This window comes from Lactuca serriola, chromosome 5, assembly GCF_051521515.1.
Source record: "Lactuca serriola cultivar US96UC23 chromosome 5, Lser_US96UC23_V15, whole genome shotgun sequence".
NCBI classification, from domain to species: domain Eukaryota; kingdom Viridiplantae; phylum Streptophyta; class Magnoliopsida; order Asterales; family Asteraceae; genus Lactuca; species Lactuca serriola.
The window spans coordinates 12,411,814-12,422,102 of NC_136412.1; the positions used below are offsets into that span (position 1 = coordinate 12,411,814).

The 10,289-nt window shown below is 42.2% G+C and overlaps 1 pseudogene; it reads right to left on the minus strand.

The window, feature by feature from the left end:
• Nucleotides 1-6,963: 6,963 nt before the first annotated feature.
• Nucleotides 6,964-10,043, minus strand: LOC145049337 (AP-1 complex subunit gamma-2-like; annotated as a pseudogene).
• Between the last annotated feature and the right edge of the window lie 246 nt (nucleotides 10,044-10,289).

Genomic DNA, 10,289 nt, shown 5'->3' on the forward strand with positions numbered 1-10,289 from the left:
ACGAGTTCAGCAACATGAAGCCACCAGAGTTTGATGGGACGTAGGATCTGATTGTTGCGATGAGATGGATTTCTGATATCGAGAGATGCTTGTACACCTGCTCGTGTTTGGAGCATCTGAGGGTTCGATTTGCACTGAACCAGCTTCGCTTGGGGGCAAAGGACTGGTGGAAGTTTGTGACGGGGGACTTCACTACTACAGAGCTTACTGCGGTGACCTAGGTGAGGTTCACCGTGATTTTTTGAGATGAGTATGCTCCTCCTATGGAGAGGGAACATCTAGCCCAGGAGTTCTTGTCCCTCAAGCATTGAACTGAGTCTGTGACGGTGATTACGAGGATATTTCATGAGAGGGCATTGTTTTGCCCTGAGCACGTGTCTACTGAGCGGGCACGTATGAGCCGGTACTTAAGTATACCGAGGAGGGATATTCGTGAGTTCGTGGCGAACTCCTCATACCGGAAATTTGCTGAGCTCCAAGAAAATGCCCAGAAGAGGGAGATTGAGCTGGAGACTCAGGTCAGGGAGGAGGCCGAGTCTCAGAGGAGGGACAGGCGACCAACGTAGGCGCAACCGGTAGGCAAGCAGGCAAAGCCCGCTGATACGAGATCTGGGGGTCTGAATGGCCGCACTTGTGGGAAGTGCGGCAGGATCCATGAGGGGGTGTGTAGAGCTGGGGTATGTTAAAAGTGCGGGAAGGAGGGGCATTATCCGAGGGATTGCCCCAAGGGATTTACGGTTTGCTTTCATTGCAACCAGACCGACCATCGGAAGGCCGAGTGCCCACAGCTGCTGCAGGGATCAGTGCAAGGATCCGCACCTATTGCTAGAGCTACCGAGACCTAGCCAGTGAAGGCCGAGACACCAAAGGCTTGAGGGAAAGCCTTACAGTTGACAGCGGAGGAAGTCCGTGCAGCGCCCAATGTTGTGGATGGTGCGTATTCTTTCATTTTTTTGTGATGAGTTGAGATATTGTGCTTATTTTATGATATGCATAGGTACTTTTCTTGTGAATTATGTACCTTCTTTGGTGTTATTTGACTCGGGTGTGAGTCGATCATTTGTGTCGTTAGCGTTTAGTCAACATATCAGTATGCGACAAGAGGCGTTGATTCGACCTCTACGAGTTTCCATAGCTGACGAGTGAGTGGTGTATGCGACTGATGTGATTCGAGGATGTGTACTCGAGATATTGGGTGTTGCGTTCCCGATAGATCTGGTCCCAATTGCGATGGTTGATGTTTGTGTTATAGTGGGCATGGATTGCTTGAGTCGATTTGGGGCGGTTATAGACAACGAGCGGCAGATAGTGACGATACGAGACCCTAGTGGGGGAGTGCTGACTGTGTATGGTGAGGGTACCCAATGTGGGTCAGCATTTTGTTTGGCTGCCAGAGCGAGAAAAAGTTTACAGCGGGACTGCAGTGGGTTTTTTAGCCTATGTGATGGATACACGAGTGGCTGCGGAGAGGACGAGTTCGATTGATGATGTTCCGATAGTGCGCGAGTTCCCGAATGTTTTTCCTGAGGAGTAGCCGGGTGTGCCTCCCGAGAGGCAGGTGGAGTTTCACATTGATTTGGTTCCGAGAGCAGCGCCTATCGCCAAGGCGACTTATCGCCTTGCATCGTCAGAGATGCAGGAGTTATCCTCACAGCTTCAGGAGCTGCTCGGGAAGGGGTTTATTAGACCGAGTAGCTCGCTATAGGGAGTGCCGATCCTTTTTGTCAGGAAAAAGGATGGTTCACACTGGATGTGCATTGATTATCGGGAGTTGAACAAATTGACGGTCAAGAACCGTTATCTACTACTGCGGATCGATGATCTGTTCGATCAGTTGCAGGGTGCATCTTGGTTCTCCAAGATTGACTTGAGGCCAGGATATCATCAGATGAGGATGTAGGATGAGGATATCCCGAAGACGGCGTTCAGGACTCGTTACGGGCATTATGAGTTCGTGGTGATGCCTTTTAGGCTCACCAACGCACCCGCAACATTCATGGATCTCATGAACCAGGTGTGTAGGCCGATGTTGGATCGTTCAGTGATCATGTTCATCGACAATATTTTGGTGTATTCGAGATCTAGCGAGCAGCATGAGGAGCATCTGAGAGAGATTCTCAGAGTACTGAGATCGGAGAGGCTCTACACCAAATTCTCCAAGTGTGATTTCTGGTTACAGGAGGTCCAGTTCTTGGGGCACCTCGTCAACCAGAATGGGATATTGGTCGATCCAGCCAAGATTAAGGCGGTTAAGAGCTGGGAGGTGCAGAGATGCCCCACCAAGATCAGGAGTTTCCTGGGGTTGGCCGACTATTACCGGAGGTTTATCAAGGATTTCTCTAAGATTGCCGTTCCTCTCACCAGGTTGAACCGGAAGGGCATTGCTTTTATTTGGGGTCCTGAGCAGCAGACCTAGTTCGAGACTCTTCGCTAGAGATTGTGCGAAGCCCCGGTGTTAGCCCTTCCAGAGGGAATGGAGGATTTTGCGGTGTACTGTGAAACATCTATATCAGGATTGGGTACGGTGCTTATGCAAAGAGGGCATGTGATAGCATATGCATCGAGGTAGCTGAGGCCCCATGAGACGAGGTATCCCACCCACGATTTAGAGTTGGGGGCAGTGGTGTTTTCCCTCAAGATATGGCGTCATTATTTGTATGGGGTTCGGTGTACCATATACACGGACCACGAGAGTTTGAAGTACTTGATGGATCAACCCAACCAGAATATGCGCCAGAGGAGGTGGTTGAATGTGGTAAAGGCTGTGAGATCATGTACCATCCGGGCAAGGCTAACATTGTAGCCGATGCCCTAAGCTGGAGGGCAGAGAGTGCCCCGATACGAGACACTTGTATGAGGATGACGGTGATGATTCCGGTGTTGGATACCATTCGAGAGGCCCAGGCAGAGGCCGTGAGGCCATCGAACCGCAAGAGAGAGCGAGTGATTGGGAATATACCTGAGTTCGTTACCGATAGTCGAGGGCTTATGACCTTTCAGGGTCAGATTTGGGTGCCGTTTACGGGTGGGGCGCGTGCCATACTAATGGAGGAGGTGCACAGATCGAGGTTCTTGATCCATCCCGGGGCTACTAAGATGTATTTGGACTTAAAGAGAGAGTATTGGTGGCCCTGTATGAAGAGGGATGTTGCATGGTTTGATGAGAGGTGCTTGACCTGTCGCAGGGTTAAGGCTGAGCACCAGCATCCGCATGGCAAGTTGCAGCCACTTGAGGTTCCCCAGTGGAAGTTGGAACAAATTTCTATGGATTTCATCACCAAATTGCCGAGGACTGCGAGGAGTGTCGATGCAATTTGGGTGATCATTGATCGGCTAATGAAGAGCGCTCATTTCCTTGCTATTAGTGAGAGCTCTTCTGCCAAGAGGCTAGTAGAGATATATGTGAGGGAGGTGGTATCACGACATGGAGTACCGATGTCGATTGTGTCAGATCGAGATGTACACTTCACTTCTAGATTCTAGAACAAATTCCATGAGGAGTTGGGTATAAGGTTGCATTTCAGCACCGCATACCACCCACAGACGGACGTACAGAGTGAGCGGACGATTCAGACTCTCGAGGATATGCTTCGAGCATGTGTGTTGGACTTTGGAGGTAGTTGAGACACGCACCTACCATTGTTTGACTTTTCCTATAACAACATCCACCATTCGAGTATTAGTATGCCTCCCTTCGAGTTGTTATACGGGCGGAGGTGTCGGACTCCCATCTGTTGGGGAAAGGTAAGGCAGCGAGTAATGGGAAGCACTAAGATAGTGCTTCAGAGGACTGAGCAGATACATCAGGTCAGGCAGATATTTCTGACAGCTCAGAGTCATCAGAAGAGTTATGTGGATAGACGGCGATCCGAGCTCGAGTTCCAGGTTGGAGATCTCGTACTCCTGAAGGTATCTTCTTTGAAAGGAGTGATCCGGTTCAGGAAGAGGGGAAAGCTGGGGCCCCGATACATTGGTCCATTCAGGGTGATCGCGAGGGTGGGTAAGGTAGCTTACCGTCTGGAGCTACTCGAGGAGTTGATTCAGATCCATGATACCTTCTATGTATCTCAATTGAGGAAGTGTATAGCCGATGAGACAGAAATAGTGCCGTTAGAGGATATTCAGGTGGATGCGAGCCTGAATTATGTTGAGAGGCTGATAGCGATCTTGGATCGGAAGATCAAGGTTCTGAGGAACAAGGAAGTGCCCCTGGTTCAGGTCCATTGGCAAGATTGAAGGGGATCTGATTTGACTCAGGAGCCAGAGTCAGAGATGCGAGAGTAGCAACATGAGTTATTTGCAGAGTGAGACTTCGAGGGAGAAGTCTAATTCTAGTGGGGGAGAATTGTAACATCCGGATTCACAGGTATGTTATTTTAATTATTTATTTTTTAGAATCTTTGATCTACTCAACGAGTTGATGTTATAACTCGTTGAGTAGAAGCGGGGTGGACACATGAGTTTAATGAATTACTCGACGAGTACAAGAGTAGACTCGCCGAGTAGGCGCTGTAAGTGGAAACCCTAGATCCCTATGTTTGGGACCTATTTAAAGGCACTTATAGCCTCATTTGTGGCCACGCCTCCCAGAGAATAAACCCTAATCACCCCTTGAGCTTTTGTGAGATTCTTGAGCCTTACTTGAGAATTTTGAGTGCATTTTGGTGAAGGAAAGGAAATTCCAAACTAGGATTAAGAAGAGGCTGATAGATCTACTGCTTATGCATGCAAAAGCTCCTGTTGGAGGTATCAAGTTCAAACATCTCCCTTTTATTTGAGTAGATCTGTCATTTTGAAATTAAGGCTTCTTTTCCTTTCATTTTGGGACTTTGAGGATTTGGGGTTCATGAGGAGGCTTGAACTCCAGATCTGGACCTTAGGAGGTCTCTATCACCCAAAGGTTCCTACTTTATTCAGCCTTGTTAGTATTTATGAGTGAAAACCCCATTTAGATCATGTTCTTGGCATTTCATGCCCAAAATTCCATGCATGGACGTAAAGTTTATGACTTTCCGTGGTAAATGAGCCCTTAGAGTATGGATCTGGAGTTTGAGGAAGTATTCCACCTTAAAATCGTCTAAATGCAAGAAGAGTCATAACAAACTTGCCGAGTGATGAGCCGAATCGGCGAGTAGCTTAAGGGTTGTCCCAATGAGTTGAATCATGCGATAGCTCGATGAGTTAGGGGTTAACTCGATGAGTTGGGTCTTCGTGAGTTCACTGAGAATCGATGGTACTTGACGAGTCGCACGGGTGCACTCGGTGAGTCTTGTCAGAGTTGGACCGTTGACTGGAGTTGACTTTCGTTGATTTCTAGGGTTGGTCAGCAATTGGATAACTGGACCATTAGAGGGGTAAAATGGTCTTTTTCCCTTCTGAGAGATTATAGGAAGGGATTAGTCTAGCCTATGACAATTGTTGTTAATTATAGATAAATTAATTTATGTGATTAGAGGTGGAGGCTAGATCGGGGATAACGAGCAAGAGAGTTACTAGACATCATACGAGGTGAGTCTTCTCACTATACGTTACTTAGAGTGGTATCTATGTGTAGACAGGAGGGTCTTGTGTGCTATGTGTATGTATGAGATATTGTGCATTGTGATATATGTATGCTATGTGTTGTATACATCAGACCGGAGGGTCTAATGATATAGATCGGACCGAAGGGTCCAACGATATAGACCGGACCGAAGGGTCCAACGAGCTATGACCGGACCAGAGGGTCCAACGAGCTACGGGACTGGAGGATCCCGTTGAGACACATCAACCAGAGGGTCGTATTGTAGCCTCGAGTGGCGTATGTGTTGTATGTGGTATTTTGGGGAACTCACTAAGCATTTATGCTTACAGTGTTATGTGTTATGTGTTTCAGGTACTAGTTAGGATCGTGGGAAGGCCCCAGCATGATCCGTACACACTAGCAGTGGATTTATTTTATGATCTTGGGATATATTTTTTTTTATCATGATGACATTTGTTGAAAATGCTGATTCCAGACAGGCTCGACGAGTTGGGCCTCAACTCGACGAGTCACGTCGAACTTTTGCGATTCTGAACGCTGACTTACCGTACACGGGTTTTACGTGACGGACACCCCGAGTCGGTTACTGGACACGACGAGTCACCTCTCTTTTGTGAAAATCTATATAAAGGGCATTCTTGCCCGATACCCTAGCATATAGATGAACCCTTGGAGGCCAATTTTCGACTAAAGGTGCTGCTGGAGCGTCGGAAACTAAGGAATCAACCTTAAATTAAATTTTAGGAGAATCAAGGCAAAATTAAGTTTACTCTTTACCTAATCTCTTGTTTGAACTATGTTTTTACCAATTGATTTTGTTTTTGAGCTTGTTTCTGCTATAATCATGAGCTAAAACTCATACCTTCTGTTTAGGATAGATGATTTTGTGATTATGGTTTGATTTTGTGGTTGGATTAATTTAATTTGGAGAACTTTGTTTTATTAAGCTTGTTAAAAAATCTTATGCATTAACCATAACTATTTTCTATTAATTATCAAGTAATTAAGCTGCATGAACATCTCTTAATTGCTTAACTCACGTGATTTATGTGAAAACATAGTAATGTGCCTAGGATTCACTACTAGAAAAACAAACTTTTACGACGCTCATTGCGCGTCGTAAAAGGCTCAGACGACGCCCAAATGCACGTCAAGGAAGGCTCTGTCATAAATAGAGACGACACATTTTCATGAAATTTTTTGTTCATATGAATTCCTTCTACATAGGGCAATTAAGCCAACTAACTTGACTAATTAGACATGGTTTCTAATTGAAACAAGTTTCTAGATGATGAATGGAATATAAATTCAAGTAGGGTTTTGAAGTTTGAACAACATATATGTTGTTACCTTAACAAGGCCAGGTGGAATCACTAACCATCAACACCAATAGGCCAATGCGGAGCGTTAGCTGCAACATCCAGGCATTACAGAATTGCTTACTCTGCCTTAATTATAGATATTGAAAACGCTACACCACAACACAACACAAAGATATTAGCCACTTTTTTTGCATCAGAAAACAAAATGAACTTAAGAAACCTCCCATATCAAGAGAAGTCATGAATGACCCTACATACACTGTAACAACAGCTACTCCATGTTCTAGCTGTAAAATAGGAACAACCTTTCCAGCAACAATCATCAGTTCCATTACAAGTGTCCTCCCTAATCTGAGATTTACAATTTTCAAATCACAAATCCAATTTGTTAAACAGAAATACATAATTAGCAATCTTATTTACTTTAAAAAAGATAAAACAATATGCATATAGATAGCTTTTGAGTTCTGACTTCCCTTAAAATGTTAATATATAGGGTAAAATACCACTTATCAAAGGGCAAGAAGCAACTAAGCAAGAGAGATTACATTGCATACCCGTTAATCATAAGTACAACACAGCTCCCACATTTAATTGGAACATAGTTAAGGTTGATATTTAAGATAAAAGTGTATATTTATTGGTTATGGTTCATATGAGGTGAGATATCGCTTAATCGCTTAACCCGCAAAAAATCCATGTCACAAAATATAAAAAAAATAATAATAAAGAAAAAAAATAGCAGGATATCTTCACTAAAACAACCAATTCTACAAATATCCAATAACATGGTAGAACCAATGGTTATCATCTTGCATAATGGAGTGGAGTTGAGGAATTGACATGCCATAAATCATTTATTTCTGTCTGTTAAAATACAACTAAGCAACTGATGTGTCAAAAAATTTAAAAACTTATGCCACATCATACACATAAGTCATAGCAGGTTGCATGAACCATTGTCCTATTTTGAAACACCATTGCATATTATGTATAACAACAAACACTATAAATCAGAAAAAATGTCAAACATTGCTGTATAAATAAGTAACTAACCCTAAACAAGAATTAGGAGTCCCTTATAAGTCTTTAGTAGCATACTAATAACTTCCATTCCACCAAGGTTTTTATAACAATTTAGAGGTCACTAGAAATGCATGGAAAATGAAATTCATCATTTACAAGAACCTACTACCATAATACATACCTCAGAAAGAACCATGAGCATCTGATCAATGTACCAAATCTTATCAGGGGAAAGCCTACAACACCAATCAAGAAATGTTATTGTGTGTATGATACTTTGAAAATCATCAAAATATGCTATAACAATATTACATTCACCAAATTAAAAGATCAAAATGAAACCTTCAACATAGTTTTCTACAATGGAGCAAATTTTTTCAGTAAGATCTCCCTTGAAGTCCTGGTCACTTACATGTAGATAATCAATTAACTCCTTGGTCAAAGGTTTGACATTCGTCTCATTCACCAGAAGGTATACAAGTTCAAGAGCTCTTTTACGAATTGAAGCATCTGAATCCTGAATCATAAAGAAGCATTCAGAAACCACAATAAACTTATATAACTTGATTCATATTTCTTTTTGTTAAGAGAAAAGTTTTACCTTTACACATTCCAAGATTGTTGCACGATGTCTCTGAACTGCTTGATCATCAACTGAAATTGCTTTCATTAGCATGTTCAATGCAACATATCTGCCACATAACAAATCCCAATATTTTAGACCATATTAAAGGGAATACTCATAACACATATTAGGACATAACAAATCCCAATATCTTCCCAATATATTGATTGCAAGAACACGTAAACCACTGCTATCTTCAATGCTCATAATGGTTTCTACACATTCATAATGTATTGCATTCCCTGCATTCTTGTTTGACTCAGTTTTTGTTACCACCTACACAAGGAATTTCATAAATTCTTATAATTTTGAATTATATATCACAATTCACAATGAGCTTTATTAAAATAAAAGCTAACCTGGGCAGGAATGTCATTCATGGAATCACTAGCATCAGCATCTCCATGGCCTAAAACACGCAAAAGGCAAAGCAGTCTTATATGAAGAAAAGGGTCTGCAATACCCGAAACATCATATTCAGGAGCATATGGGCTGCTGACAACATCCTTCAAAACTTTGACCAACACCTCTTTGCATATCTATACCAAAGGAAGAAAAAAGAAAATATATCTCATCACTAAAATTACTAATTTGCACTTATAGAATCATATGTCAAACAGGTCTTAGCGCAAATACACAGTAGAAAGATAAAGAAAGAGAACAAGAACTAGAAGAAGACAATCCCAACAAATAATAGAGGATCTTTAACAAGATCAAGCATATTTACCTTCCTGAAAAATTCAAGAGCCTCTTCATTAAGGTTACAGAGATTTGTACGGAGCTGGATTGCTGTTAAAAGAACCCCATGATGTTTTTCTTTAAGTAAGGAAACAACAGGGTTAGCAAAATTTTCTGCAAGGTCAGGGACCTTCTTTACAATCCTTATTCAGCACAATGGTGCCTGTAAATTGTAAGAACTTATGTGAGTATGATTCTTCATATGAAATGTGAGAATTAGATGAAACATCCTTGAAAGATCATGAAATGAAGTAAATGTTAACATCAGCTTACTTTCTTACGAATATTTGGATCTCAAAATTGCAGCAATCTTTCAACTTCAGGTGCAAGATCACGAGCCATTTCTGCAGAACATATATTACCCAAAGTACAAAGAGCTAGTCCCACAATGTACTAATTGGTGTGGTTATGATCTTTGCAGATGATGAAAAAAAAATATTCTCAAGTCAACCATGTTGCTTGAACACAAGATATAGGAAAGATAAGAGTGAAGAAAGACAAGAGCATACTGCTTTAGTGAATTCGTGACAAGCATCAAAACTTCTTGTCTTTCATCAAGAAGCAACATAAGTCCCAAATATCCTATTCTCTTTTCAGGGAATCCAAGAGTTGCAATAAGTTTCAAACACTCCATTTGGCCAAAATGTGTAGGGTATCCTAACATGTGAATGAACATGAGCTTTGCCAAGTTACGGTGTCTGTAATCATTATCATTATCACTAACTGATGCACGAATAGAAGCACATTCTTTTCTAACAACAACACGCTCTTCTACAGCAGTTTCGTAGGCTCGTATTGCCCTAATCATGTCCCTGTAGTAGACCAATAATGTTTCATTTACAGTTTCATACCCAACTTATTAACAGCAAATTACGCATGTGGTATGAAATGTAGTCAAATCTTTTGCAGGTGAAGGATAAACCAAATCTTTTATGGTATGAAATGTAGTCAAATCTTTTACAGTTTCAGACCCAACTAATTAACAGGTAAGCAGCTCAATGGTTTTTCCTAGACCCATTTCATTTATTGTTTTTATAGAAAAAAATCAGTAAAA